This window comes from Nelumbo nucifera, chromosome 4 (assembly GCF_055504915.1).
Source record: "Nelumbo nucifera cultivar China Antique chromosome 4, China Antique-T2T, whole genome shotgun sequence".
Classification (NCBI taxonomy): Eukaryota; Viridiplantae; Streptophyta; class Magnoliopsida; order Proteales; family Nelumbonaceae; genus Nelumbo; species Nelumbo nucifera.
This window is the reverse complement of record NC_142652.1, coordinates 3,245,094-3,255,871: the sequence shown is the minus strand read 5'-3', so window position 1 is coordinate 3,255,871 and position 10,778 is coordinate 3,245,094. Positions and strand designations below refer to the sequence as shown.

Genomic DNA, 10,778 nt, shown 5'->3' with positions numbered 1-10,778 from the left:
TTTGCATCTTATACTACTCTTACCAATAGAAACCAATAAGAAGCCTAAAAAAAACCAATGAGAATGGAGGATGTAAGTAATCTCACCAATATAGCCCATCATCTAGAGCCCATTGGATTGGAGTAGCCCGTGGGCCTATTGAATGGAAGAAGATTTCATCTCACCATACGCACATGGCTGCTGAAATGAGAATACGAAATCCAGCCATACATCAAGAATATCTTCCATACATGCATCTTGTATTCATGGGGAGTATTTGTATGTTCCCAATGTGCTCTTTTGATGTTCATATGGGCAGAATGCAGAGTACTTGCAGGATTTTTGCTTTGAACACCACGAACATTAATGATGCGATATCATAATAAGGGTAAAATGCTAAAACCTTCTCTTAAGTTTTGGACCATTGCTGAAAACCTGAAGTTGGGAAATTTATCACCTCCCCTGATTTTTTTTGACACAGTTGCAAGTAGACCCCCATTGTTAGAATCCTCTAACATGAGGCATAAAAATGTCCAAAATACTCATATGGTTACTTTTGATCAAAATGTTTATTCTCTAAATTTTCTCTTCATATGAATCACTGCCCCAAATCCTTCTAATCTCTTTTCTCAAATTGATTTATTTTCTAAATTTGCCCTTCATATCAATCACTCAAAGGTAAAGCTACAACTCTAAATTCTCTTTGTTTTTGCTGTTCATAGAGTTTGTATTTTTTTTTTTTTACAATAGAAGCCAAACTCAATATTACCTGCATGGATATTTTAGAAACTTAAAATATCTACAAAGATTCTATAAAGGAGTCCACTTGCAACTGTAAAAGAAAGCTCAAGGAGATAATTGCAATTACTAAACTTTAATAGATATTTTAACAATGGTCAAGAACTTAAAGGGAGGTTTCAGAAATTTACCCTAAATAAAATCATGATGACTTTGAAAGTCCAAGTCCATCATTATTGGCCCCAAAACCTATCATAGTTCACGGGGTTTGTGTGATGATATGGAAAAGTTATGATATCCGAAAAAGCGTTTGACCAATCAATTGGAATCAATCAGGTGTTAACCAGTCCGATCAATACCTTGTACTTTGGCTCAAGTGACAATATGGTCCCCAAACTTTAAAATGCAACAATCCAATACCCAAACTTTCAAAATGTGATAATCCAGTACCTGTCGTTAATCAGTCCATTATTCAGCCGTTAAATGACATTTGAAAAGTCAAAAATGCTCTTCAAATGCCATCTGATTCTCTTTATCAATCGTCCAAACATTGACAAAAAACTGAACTGTCCCAAATCCTAGCCTCTTCTATTAAAAAAAGTTGATGATTGTTTAGAAGAATCTAGAATTTGGGGCTATTCATTTTACTGTCAATGTTTGGATAGTTGATAAAGAGAATTAGATGGCATTCTTAGGGAATTTTTGACTTTTCAAATGTCATTTAACAGCTGATTAACAGACTAGTTAATGGTGAATACCGGATTGTCACATTTTGAAAGTTTGGGCACTTGATTGTCACATTTTGAAAATTTGGATACTGAATTGTCGCATTTTGAAGTTCGGGGACCAAATTGTCACTCGAACCAAAGTGCAGGGTACTGATCAGGAATTTTCCCTTTATCGATTTTTTTTTATAATAGAGATTGAAATTTTTTTATTAAAATAACATTAAGGGGGGTACAAATCTTCAAAACAGAGGAACTCAAATGGGCCAAACCAAGTAGAGTAGTGGTTTGCCATCAAAAGATTAAAACCGAGGGAAAGGGGTGCACGAGCTAAATGGTGAGCTACCCGATTTGTCTTCCTACCACAGTGGAGGACTTTAAATTTGGTAAAATGCCTTGAGATGCTACAAATATCTGACCATACATTTTTTAGGGGGTTAAAGTCATATTGTTTATTGGAGTTGACAGCTAAAATAGCTTCTAGAGAATCAGATTCCATCAAAATTCTATCTAGCCCTTCTTTTGGAGCTTCCCAGTAGCCCAACCGAATGACTCTTCCTTCAACATCAATAATTGATTGGCAACGAACTCGATCTCCTCGAGCACCAACAACTTTCCCTTCCTGATTTCTTATGACACAGGCGATTCCCGCCCACCCAGAGGATGCGTCAAAGCTAGCAGCAAAATTCACCTTCATCCATTGGTTTGGAGGGGGGTGCCATCTGTTGTTTGCTTTGGTTTTTGGCTCCAAATGTTCTGAAAGTTGTAAGAGTTCCTTCCACATACTAGTGTTCTTCCTTACTACTGATAGCGGGTCTTGGCTTTCTCCCTTAAACATGAGATCATTCTTGGCCTTCCAAATTTGCTAGCACAGGATTGCTTGCAGAGGTGCCCAAGTATCTGGATCTTCATCAGGGTAGCTGGTCTTTTGAAACCAAAACATGATCCAAATACCTATGCTCTTGGATTCCACACTCTTAGAAATAAAGCCTAATGGGGATTGGAACCAGACAACCTACGCAAATGAACAACTTATAAGGAGGTGTTTCACATCCTCCTCTTGCCCACACCTTGGGCATAACCCATCAACCTTAATTCGCCTCTATTTCAACTCCTTACCAACACCAATGGCCTGCCAGCACACCCGCCAAATGAAATTTTTAATTTTAGGAGGAACTTCCAGCTACCAAACTTCCTTCCATAGAGATGGAGGTGCTTGTGTTACGATACGGTTATTGGCTACCCTTCTTGTTCCTTCATTTTAACTTATAGGCAATTTGGAAACTAGATTTCACCGAGTATTGACCATCCTTTGAGTAAGCCCAAATGAGTTTATCTTCCTCCTCTTCCATACTCAGCGATATAGCCAAGATACATGCAACCTTTGATGTTGAGAACAGACTGGTCAACATTGTCTGATTCCAACAGTGTGGGTTGCACAAAATCAAATCCTTTACTTTCGAGACCTTACATCTCTGGGGTTTGGGGGAATGGATTTTAAAATCCTCAGAGGAAGGCAGCCAAGGGTCTTCCCAAATAAGTATTATGGCCCCAGAACTGATTTGCCAATAGAGACCGTTTTTAAGTTCTATACCATAAGTGATACTTTGCCAAAGCCAGGAGGAACAAGGTGGGAAATTTGAAGTTAGTAGTGGTGATCTAGCTGAATACAGAGATATAAAAAGTTTTCCCCACAAAGAATCTTGACTATTTAGTAGCCCCCACGCCATTTTCCCAAGTAGGGCCCAATTAAAAAGCTTTAGGTTTCGAAAGCCCATACCTCATTTAGATTTGACTAGACAGAGCTTATTCCAATTTAGCCAGTGTAATCTCCTCTCATTTGTTTTTTGACCCTAGAAGAAACTTGAGAATTTCCGGTTGATATCATCACAGGCAGTCGCTAGTATTCTAAAGTGGCTCATGTAATAGATAGGTGAAGTCGTGGCAACAGTTTTTATAAGAATTTTCCTACTGGCTTGGGTAAGAAGCTTTTGTTTTCACCCACTTATCCGTTGAGAAGATTTACAATCCATCTCTTTGAAAACTTCCGTTTTGTTATGACTAATGAAAGTAGGCAGCCCCAAATATTTGGAATTCAGATTCTGTTCTTTCATTCTTAGCATCTTGCAAATCATCATGCAAAACTTCCTTGGAATGTTCCGGCTAAAGAAAATTTCTGACTTATTGTAATTTATTAGTTGTCCTGAAGTATTGCAAAATTGTTGATGGATCAATCGGATCATATCCGCATTTTGGAGATCTGCTCTAGCAAAAAGAATGCAGTCGTCAGCATAGAATAAATGAGAGAGTAGTGGGGTACCTCTTTTGATACAGAGTGGCTCATTATGCCATTCTGATACCACTCTTTGGATAGCCTCTGAGAGTGTTTGTATTGCTAGAATGAAAAGGTAGAACGAGAGAGGGTCACCCTGCCGAATTCCGATGTACGGCTTCACCCTTCCTCTTTGAACTCCATTGATATTGAAAGTGAAGTTTACCGAAGACATGCAGCTATAGATAAGATTTAGCCAGTGTTGGTTCATACCCATTTTCCTGAGAAGTTCAATTACAAAATGCCAATCCAGCCTATCATAGGCTTTATTAAGGTCAAATTTGATTGCCATGTAGAATGTCCTACCTTTCCTTTCGGACTTCAAAAAATTGTAAGTTTTATGTGCAATGACCACATTGTCAAAGATCATTATATTCTTAATGAAATTTCCTTGGCTCTCGTCCACCATCTTTGAGAAGCAATTGCAATCTGTTTACTAGGCACTTAGCCAGGATTCGGTATGTCACATTTGTTAAACTAATTGGTCTATAATGTGAGATAGTTTTTGGGTGTTTACACTTGGTAATGAGTACAATGCTTGTGAAGTTTACAGCTTCTGGAACTACTGCACTGTCAAACCACTTTTGGATGGCTTTTGTGACACTATCTCCTATTATGGACCAAAACCTCTTAAAGAAACTGGCAGGGTACCCATTAGGGCCAAGGGCCTTCATACTGCTAATTGAGGATACTACTGAGAACACTTCTTCATGACTGATTGGCCTACACAGTGCGTTGTTGTCTTCATCAGTGAGCACCATCTTGATGTTATCAACCATTTCGTTCATGGTATTAGAGGTATTAGGGGAGAATATCAGTTGTTTGTGATGATCTGCTCAATGCCTTGTTCGGATCTTACCCAATTTTGTTGATCGTCTTTTAGGCACAGGATCCTGTTGTTTTGTCTTCGAAAAAGAGTTGACTGCTAAAAAAATCTTATATTACAACCACCCTCCTTCAGCCAAGTGATCTGTGATTTTTATTTCCACGGGATCTCTTCCCTCACTAGCTCACGGTCAAGGCGTTGGAGAAGCTCTTTCTCTTGGGCAGTGTCACTATCTATTGTAGACTAAACTCTTTGGAGTTGGAATTTAATATCCCAAATCTTATCTGTTGTTTTGCCAAATACTTGTTTATTCCATCTTCTCAGTTCTCTCCGGCATATGCCCAACAAAGTTCCCAAATTCACTGCATTAGCTTGGCTCCATACCTGCTTCACTATGCCTTCACACCCATCATGGGTCCGCCAAGCTAGTTCGAAGCGGAATGGATGAAATCCTTTCCACAACCCAAGGAAACACTAGAGGATTATCGGACTATGATTAGAGCCCATAGCAACTTCATTAAAAACTATTGCATCTATATACACCACGTTCCATTCTGAGTTAACTAGAACTCTTCAAGCCTTTGCCTTATCAGCTTAGCTCCTGATCTGTGGTTCGACCAAGTATATTGATTCCCATAACTTCTTAGATCAATCAGGTTGTAGTCTTCAATAGTCACTTTGAAATCCTTCCAGGCACTTCCTTGCTTTACCTTACCCCCTTGTTTCTCATTTATATGGGTGACTTCATTGAAATATCCTAACACCACCCAAGGCATGTCCGTAGAGGCCCGTATTTGCTTTAAATCATTCCAGACTTCATTTCTGAAAGATCCATTTGGGTCACCATAAACAAAAGAAATTTTGCAGGTTGCTCTGATCTGAGGAAACATTGCATGAGTGTTAATGGTTCTAGGAGAAGACAAGAGAACCTCACAAATGGGTTTTGATTCATCAAAACTCTTTGAATTTCATGTCTTTCTTGCATCATAGATTTTCCCTGCTTACCATATCTTTTTGGGAAAATACAAAAACCTCCTCTGAAGTTTCTAGCAATCATAAAACCCTTCCCTATAGTTTCATTTTAGCAAAAACCTCCCCTAGAGTTTTAAAGAATTCGACAAAAATCTCCCTTCCTTCAATGACCAAACGGAAAACGTCAACATGTACAAAATTACCCTGAAGCATCATTCAATTAATTTATAAAGTACCATATTTGCCCTCAATCTCCTTCACCGCACCATGCCTATCTTGTATCTCCAACACCGTCTCAAGAACCTTCCCCTCCCTCCCATGCTCCTACACCACCCTCTGCAATAGCTCCTCCCCTGTCGTTCCTACCCCACTTGATATAATCTTCTCTATCACCTCTTCCTCTGGGTACTCCCCTGTTACCGTGAAATATCGACAGCCCACCATTTCTTTATACGCCACCATCATCCGCTGCCTCAACTCCTGGAAGTCCATAAGCTCCCTTAGCTTCTTCTGCAACCTGATGGTGACCGAAGTCCTTGTGCGGTCCACCGGCATCCCTTCTTTGTATCCAAAGAGCCTCCTATTGGCAACGTTGCGCAGTCTATACCCTCGAGTTGAGACTTTATGCTTCTCACCTTCTAAGCACGGCCACGATATCAGCATTGGTCCGTGTGTGCAGGGCTTTTAGGGCCTCCGACTTGTGGAGGCACTTGCTCTCTTTGTTGGCTTGCTATAGTCGGCCAAGGATTTCTCTGATGAAACTAATCTCTTTCACCATCTCGGCCTCCTATGGTCTATTTGATTTTGCGTCATCGTCACTACCATCTCCAGGTCGACGTTGCCAGCTTTCAGATCTTTCATGGCTTCTTTCTTCAGATCCACATAGCTGAGGAAGGGTTTTATTATCAAATCGTTCATCTTGCTCTGTTTTCTCTATCTCAGTTGAAACTTGGAATCACAAAACTTTGGAAGAGAGAACGCTTCAGCTGCGAGAGTAGATTATGGCTATATGAGATGTTTTTCGATTTAAAGGACCCAAATTTGGAAATAATTTCCTTCCTAGAAGTGAAATCTATATACAAATGACTTACAGTGATGCATTTATACCGAATAATGATTTGAAAACCTGTATATAGAAAATTCTAGGGCTGAAAATCTACAACACACTGTGTGCTTTATGATTTGGAAACCCGTGTACAAAAAACTCATGAGAATGAGCCCTAGTTCCCATTAGCTTCCTTGACTGGTAATGGTGGGTGGTTGGCTATAGGAACCTCATACGGATGATCAACATCATCTTGTTCCCCACCATAAGTATATTGCATCACCTTAGAGCTATCAATGTCAGGCGGCCAGGCCAATGAATGGTGAGCATTAATTAATTATGTGTTGAAAACAACATTCCATTAAAACAAACAGATGCTGGTTTGAAGATTTTTTATAAGAAAAATACTCTATATCATTCAACAGGTCCATACCTCCAAAATACATTAAAATTTTATGTTTCAATAAATAGATTTTTTTTTAAGTCAAGTAGGGCAATAAACAAGAGAAACATAACTTAGCACAAAATTACAGATTCTTGGGAGATTGAAAGAGGAGGAAGAAATCGACAAAGAAAGTTCAGGGAGAAAAGGAAAGAGCTATGTTCCGTTTAGGTTTGGATGAAAGATTAAAAGAGTTGTAGCTTTTCTCCTCTTTAGACGAAAGAATTCAGGGATAGGGTAGAGGATAAAAGAGGTTGAAAGGAGAGATAAAGAGGATAACAAGTCAGTAGGGGTATTTCAGTAAAAATGTATGCAAACTAATTTATAAAAGGGTAAAGGAGCAAAATTGATGTACCCGTCTGACGTTTTTCATTTGGGTCATTGCTGGAAGGGAGGTTTTTGTCGAATTTTAAAAATTCATGAGAGATTTTTACTACATGAGAGGTTTTTATGATTATAAAAAAACGTTAGGGGAGATTTTTGTATTTTACCCTAACTTTTAGCCGTACAAATCCACTTCATCTTAAACCACGCATCTGGAATAATCGAATCTCGAAGACCGGCTCACTTCACTTGCGATTAGGGTTTCTAAATTCTTTGGGGTTTAGCCGTTTAGGGCTTCGTGGGGCAGTTCCCCCGCTTTGGTCTCAACTTATCTGCTCTCTCTAATCTCTATAAATTCTAACGCGGAGGCATAGACTTCTTTGTAATTTCAGGTTTTCTGGTGTTTCTCTATTCTTTCCCCCTTTTCTTAAAACTCATTTGGTTCGTCTTCTGGGTCTGAGCAGATGATGAGAAGTATTTGTCTTCGCTGAGAGAAATCTCCATGAAGCTTCAAATATCGAGCTTTTTAAAACTGATGCTCAGACCTTTGTTTCTATCTTTTTCACTCATTTTGGGGGGTTTGTTATTTAGTTTTAGTTTCGCTTTATTTCTCATTCAAGATTCTCTTAATCCAAACCATGGGTATTTGTTTAAAATAAAGAGGCCGAGCGAAATTCTTGTTCATTCCTGCTTGCTTTATTTCCGATTTTAGTTCCAATTAATTGAAGGAAAATCAAAGAAATCCTCATACTACTAGTTAGTGTGTGTGTGTTCGTATGTGTTAACCCTATGGAATTAAAAAGCGATGTAGAGATCTATCGATCGAACTGGCCACAGCCGGTGCTAACTCGCTTAACTCGGCCTACGATCTCACCATTCAAAAGCTCATCAATGAACATGAGGAATTGGCAGATGGGTTTCCAAACGTGAATTGGAACTGGGATTTGGTCAATAAAATTTCATCTCAAGATCAGAAGGCTCTTGTTTTGGTGGCTGTTGTCATGTCAGAAATCCAAAAAATAGCCTTTTGGCCCTTTTCACCAACGTTCATCTGTATATCTCATGGGGTTGATGGGTTTCTGCATCTTTGAAAAAAAAAAAAAAGAAAACTCCTTCAAAAAATAGGGGATAAACAACACAATTGACACAATTTGGATGTATCATATCATATTATGGTGAGCAATCAGTCTTCCCTATTAATTTGCTCTACCAGTTTTCTGCATCGTTTAGCCACTTGATCCATTAAAAAATGTTCAGTTTTTCTGTTTTCTCCTTCTATGTCTTGCCCTTGGATGCCTGTTGCACTTGCAAAGAATTTTTTTGCCCTTCGAAAATGGTAATTACAAATGAAAAATGGCTGTCAAGGGATGAGCTAATGCGGAAGGAGATCGTCATCAAATGAGTTATTATTAGGTGGGGATGTAGAAGGGAATATACTTTCAATTGAAGAATTGCCTCTTGAGAATTGAGATACAGCTTTTCTCATTTGAGAATTGAGATGGTAACGAGTGAGGAGACTGAACTTATATAAGGAACTGAAAGCCTCCCCGCTAACTGGATTTCAGATAGAACTACTAGTAATACGCCAGTACCAATACACACCTCTATGTAGATACAATACTCGTATTAAAAATTTGATCTTGCTCAAGGACTAGATGAGTACTGTACCCTCATTTTTTTCAAAAATTCTGGCACATAGCAGGGGAAGATGTTTATGATCCGATGGTGCACTTTTATAATTTATAATACTGGCGAGATTCCTTGAGAAATGAATCGTGCAAATTTGGTTCTTTTATTCGCCAAAAAAGAGAAGGAAGATTAAAAATATCTCCCACCTTAGATAAAAAAATTGCTGCAATTTGATTTACAAGATCATAGCTAAATGTCTTGTTAATTATGAAAATCCTAACAAAAATTATGAAAATTCCAATCCAAACAAAACCAAACCTCTACTTGGGGGTACCTTTAATTAACTCTAGAGTTACTAAAAACACTTTCATGTTTGTCAAGGATAGGGTAGGAATGGCAACGGGGCGGGTTCAGGGTCGGAATCATGTTCCCCATCCCCGACCACAATTATGAAATTAACCCTCATCCTCGACTCCAATCCCCATTGGGGATAAAATTATCCCTCTATCCCTGATCCCCAACCAGGACCCAAATCCCCAAAATTTTTTTTTTAGATTACATTATTTTTTGAAAATTAAATTTATTTAAAATAAATAAAATGTTTAAATTATATATATATATATATATATATATATCGAGGTCAAGACGAGGTGAGAACCTTAGTCCCCATCCCCCAGCCCATTGGATCGGGGAAGTTGGGGATGGGGGAAATTGCCATCCCTAGGATAGGGTCAGTACCAAACTTAACAGTTCGAAAAAAATTACCCTCTCTTTAGCTAGAAGAATTACTCTTCTCAATTCTACAACTAATATGATGCCACAATACTTAATGAGGTTCTTTAAGCTCTCCCAAAATCTCATTGAAGATTTAGAGAAATCCCAATGAAACTTTCTCTCGTCTAACTCTAGTGAGAAAAAGCCCCTCCATTTGTTAACTTGGGAGAGAGTTTGTAAACCAAAGATTTGGGGCAGTTTAGGTCTCAAAAACCTCCAATTGGTAAATGAAGTAAGCCTTGCAAAGTTGGGGAGGAAAATTTTAAAAGAGGGTAATCTTTGGGTCAAAGTGGTTAGGAGTAAATACCTTACAAAAGAAAGTTTCTGGAGTGCCAAAGAGAAAAAAGATATCTCTTGGGCCTGGAGAGGAAGCCTTAGTGCTAGAGAGCTACTCAAAAAGGGTATTGGGTGGGAGATTGAAAATGGGAAGGATATAAAATTTTGGAGTGATAGATGGTGGAGTGACTCCACTCTTGCTGAAATAATCTCTACAGTAAATTGATGATGAGAGCCTTCCTATGAGTGATGTGATTGATCATGATAGAAAGGTGTGGATTAATTACAAATTGACAAACTTAGTTCCAACTGATATCTGGGATATGATTCTGTCTATTTTTATCCCAACAAGGCCAAAAGAAGACAGGACGATTTGGAGAATTAACCCCAAAGGGGATTTCACGATGAAATCAGCTTACAAACTTAAATGTAGTTCAAACTTAAACAGTGATAATGATTTAGTTGGCTATCAAAAGTCTGGAATCTGAATTGCCCCCCAAAACTCAGTTTTTGTGTTTCTCCTTGTCTCAAATAAGCTTCCACCAAAATCCTTTCTAAAGAGAAGAGGTTTTAACCTTGACACTTATTGTAGCTTCTATGGTGAGGAAGAAGATTTAAGTCATTTTTAAAAATTGTGACATAGCCAAACAGATTTGGTTATTGGCCAACCTTAACATTGTTGGTCCCTATGAACTCAACTCTTCCTTTCTAGATTG

The 10,778-nt window shown here is 38.5% G+C and overlaps 1 non-coding gene and 1 pseudogene across 1 annotated transcript; one reads left to right on the top strand and one right to left on the bottom strand.

Moving 5' to 3' along the window:
• Positions 1-5,797: 5,797 nt before the first annotated feature.
• LOC104592011 (syntaxin-111 pseudogene) lies at positions 5,798-6,490 on the bottom strand (annotated as a pseudogene).
• A 1,351-nt stretch (positions 6,491-7,841) lies between these two features.
• LOC148791964 (small nucleolar RNA SNORD36) lies at positions 7,842-7,925 on the top strand. The gene has a single exon (XR_016068744.1). It is a non-coding gene; the product is annotated as a small nucleolar RNA SNORD36 (small nucleolar RNA).
• The last annotated feature ends 2,853 nt before the right edge of the window (positions 7,926-10,778 follow it).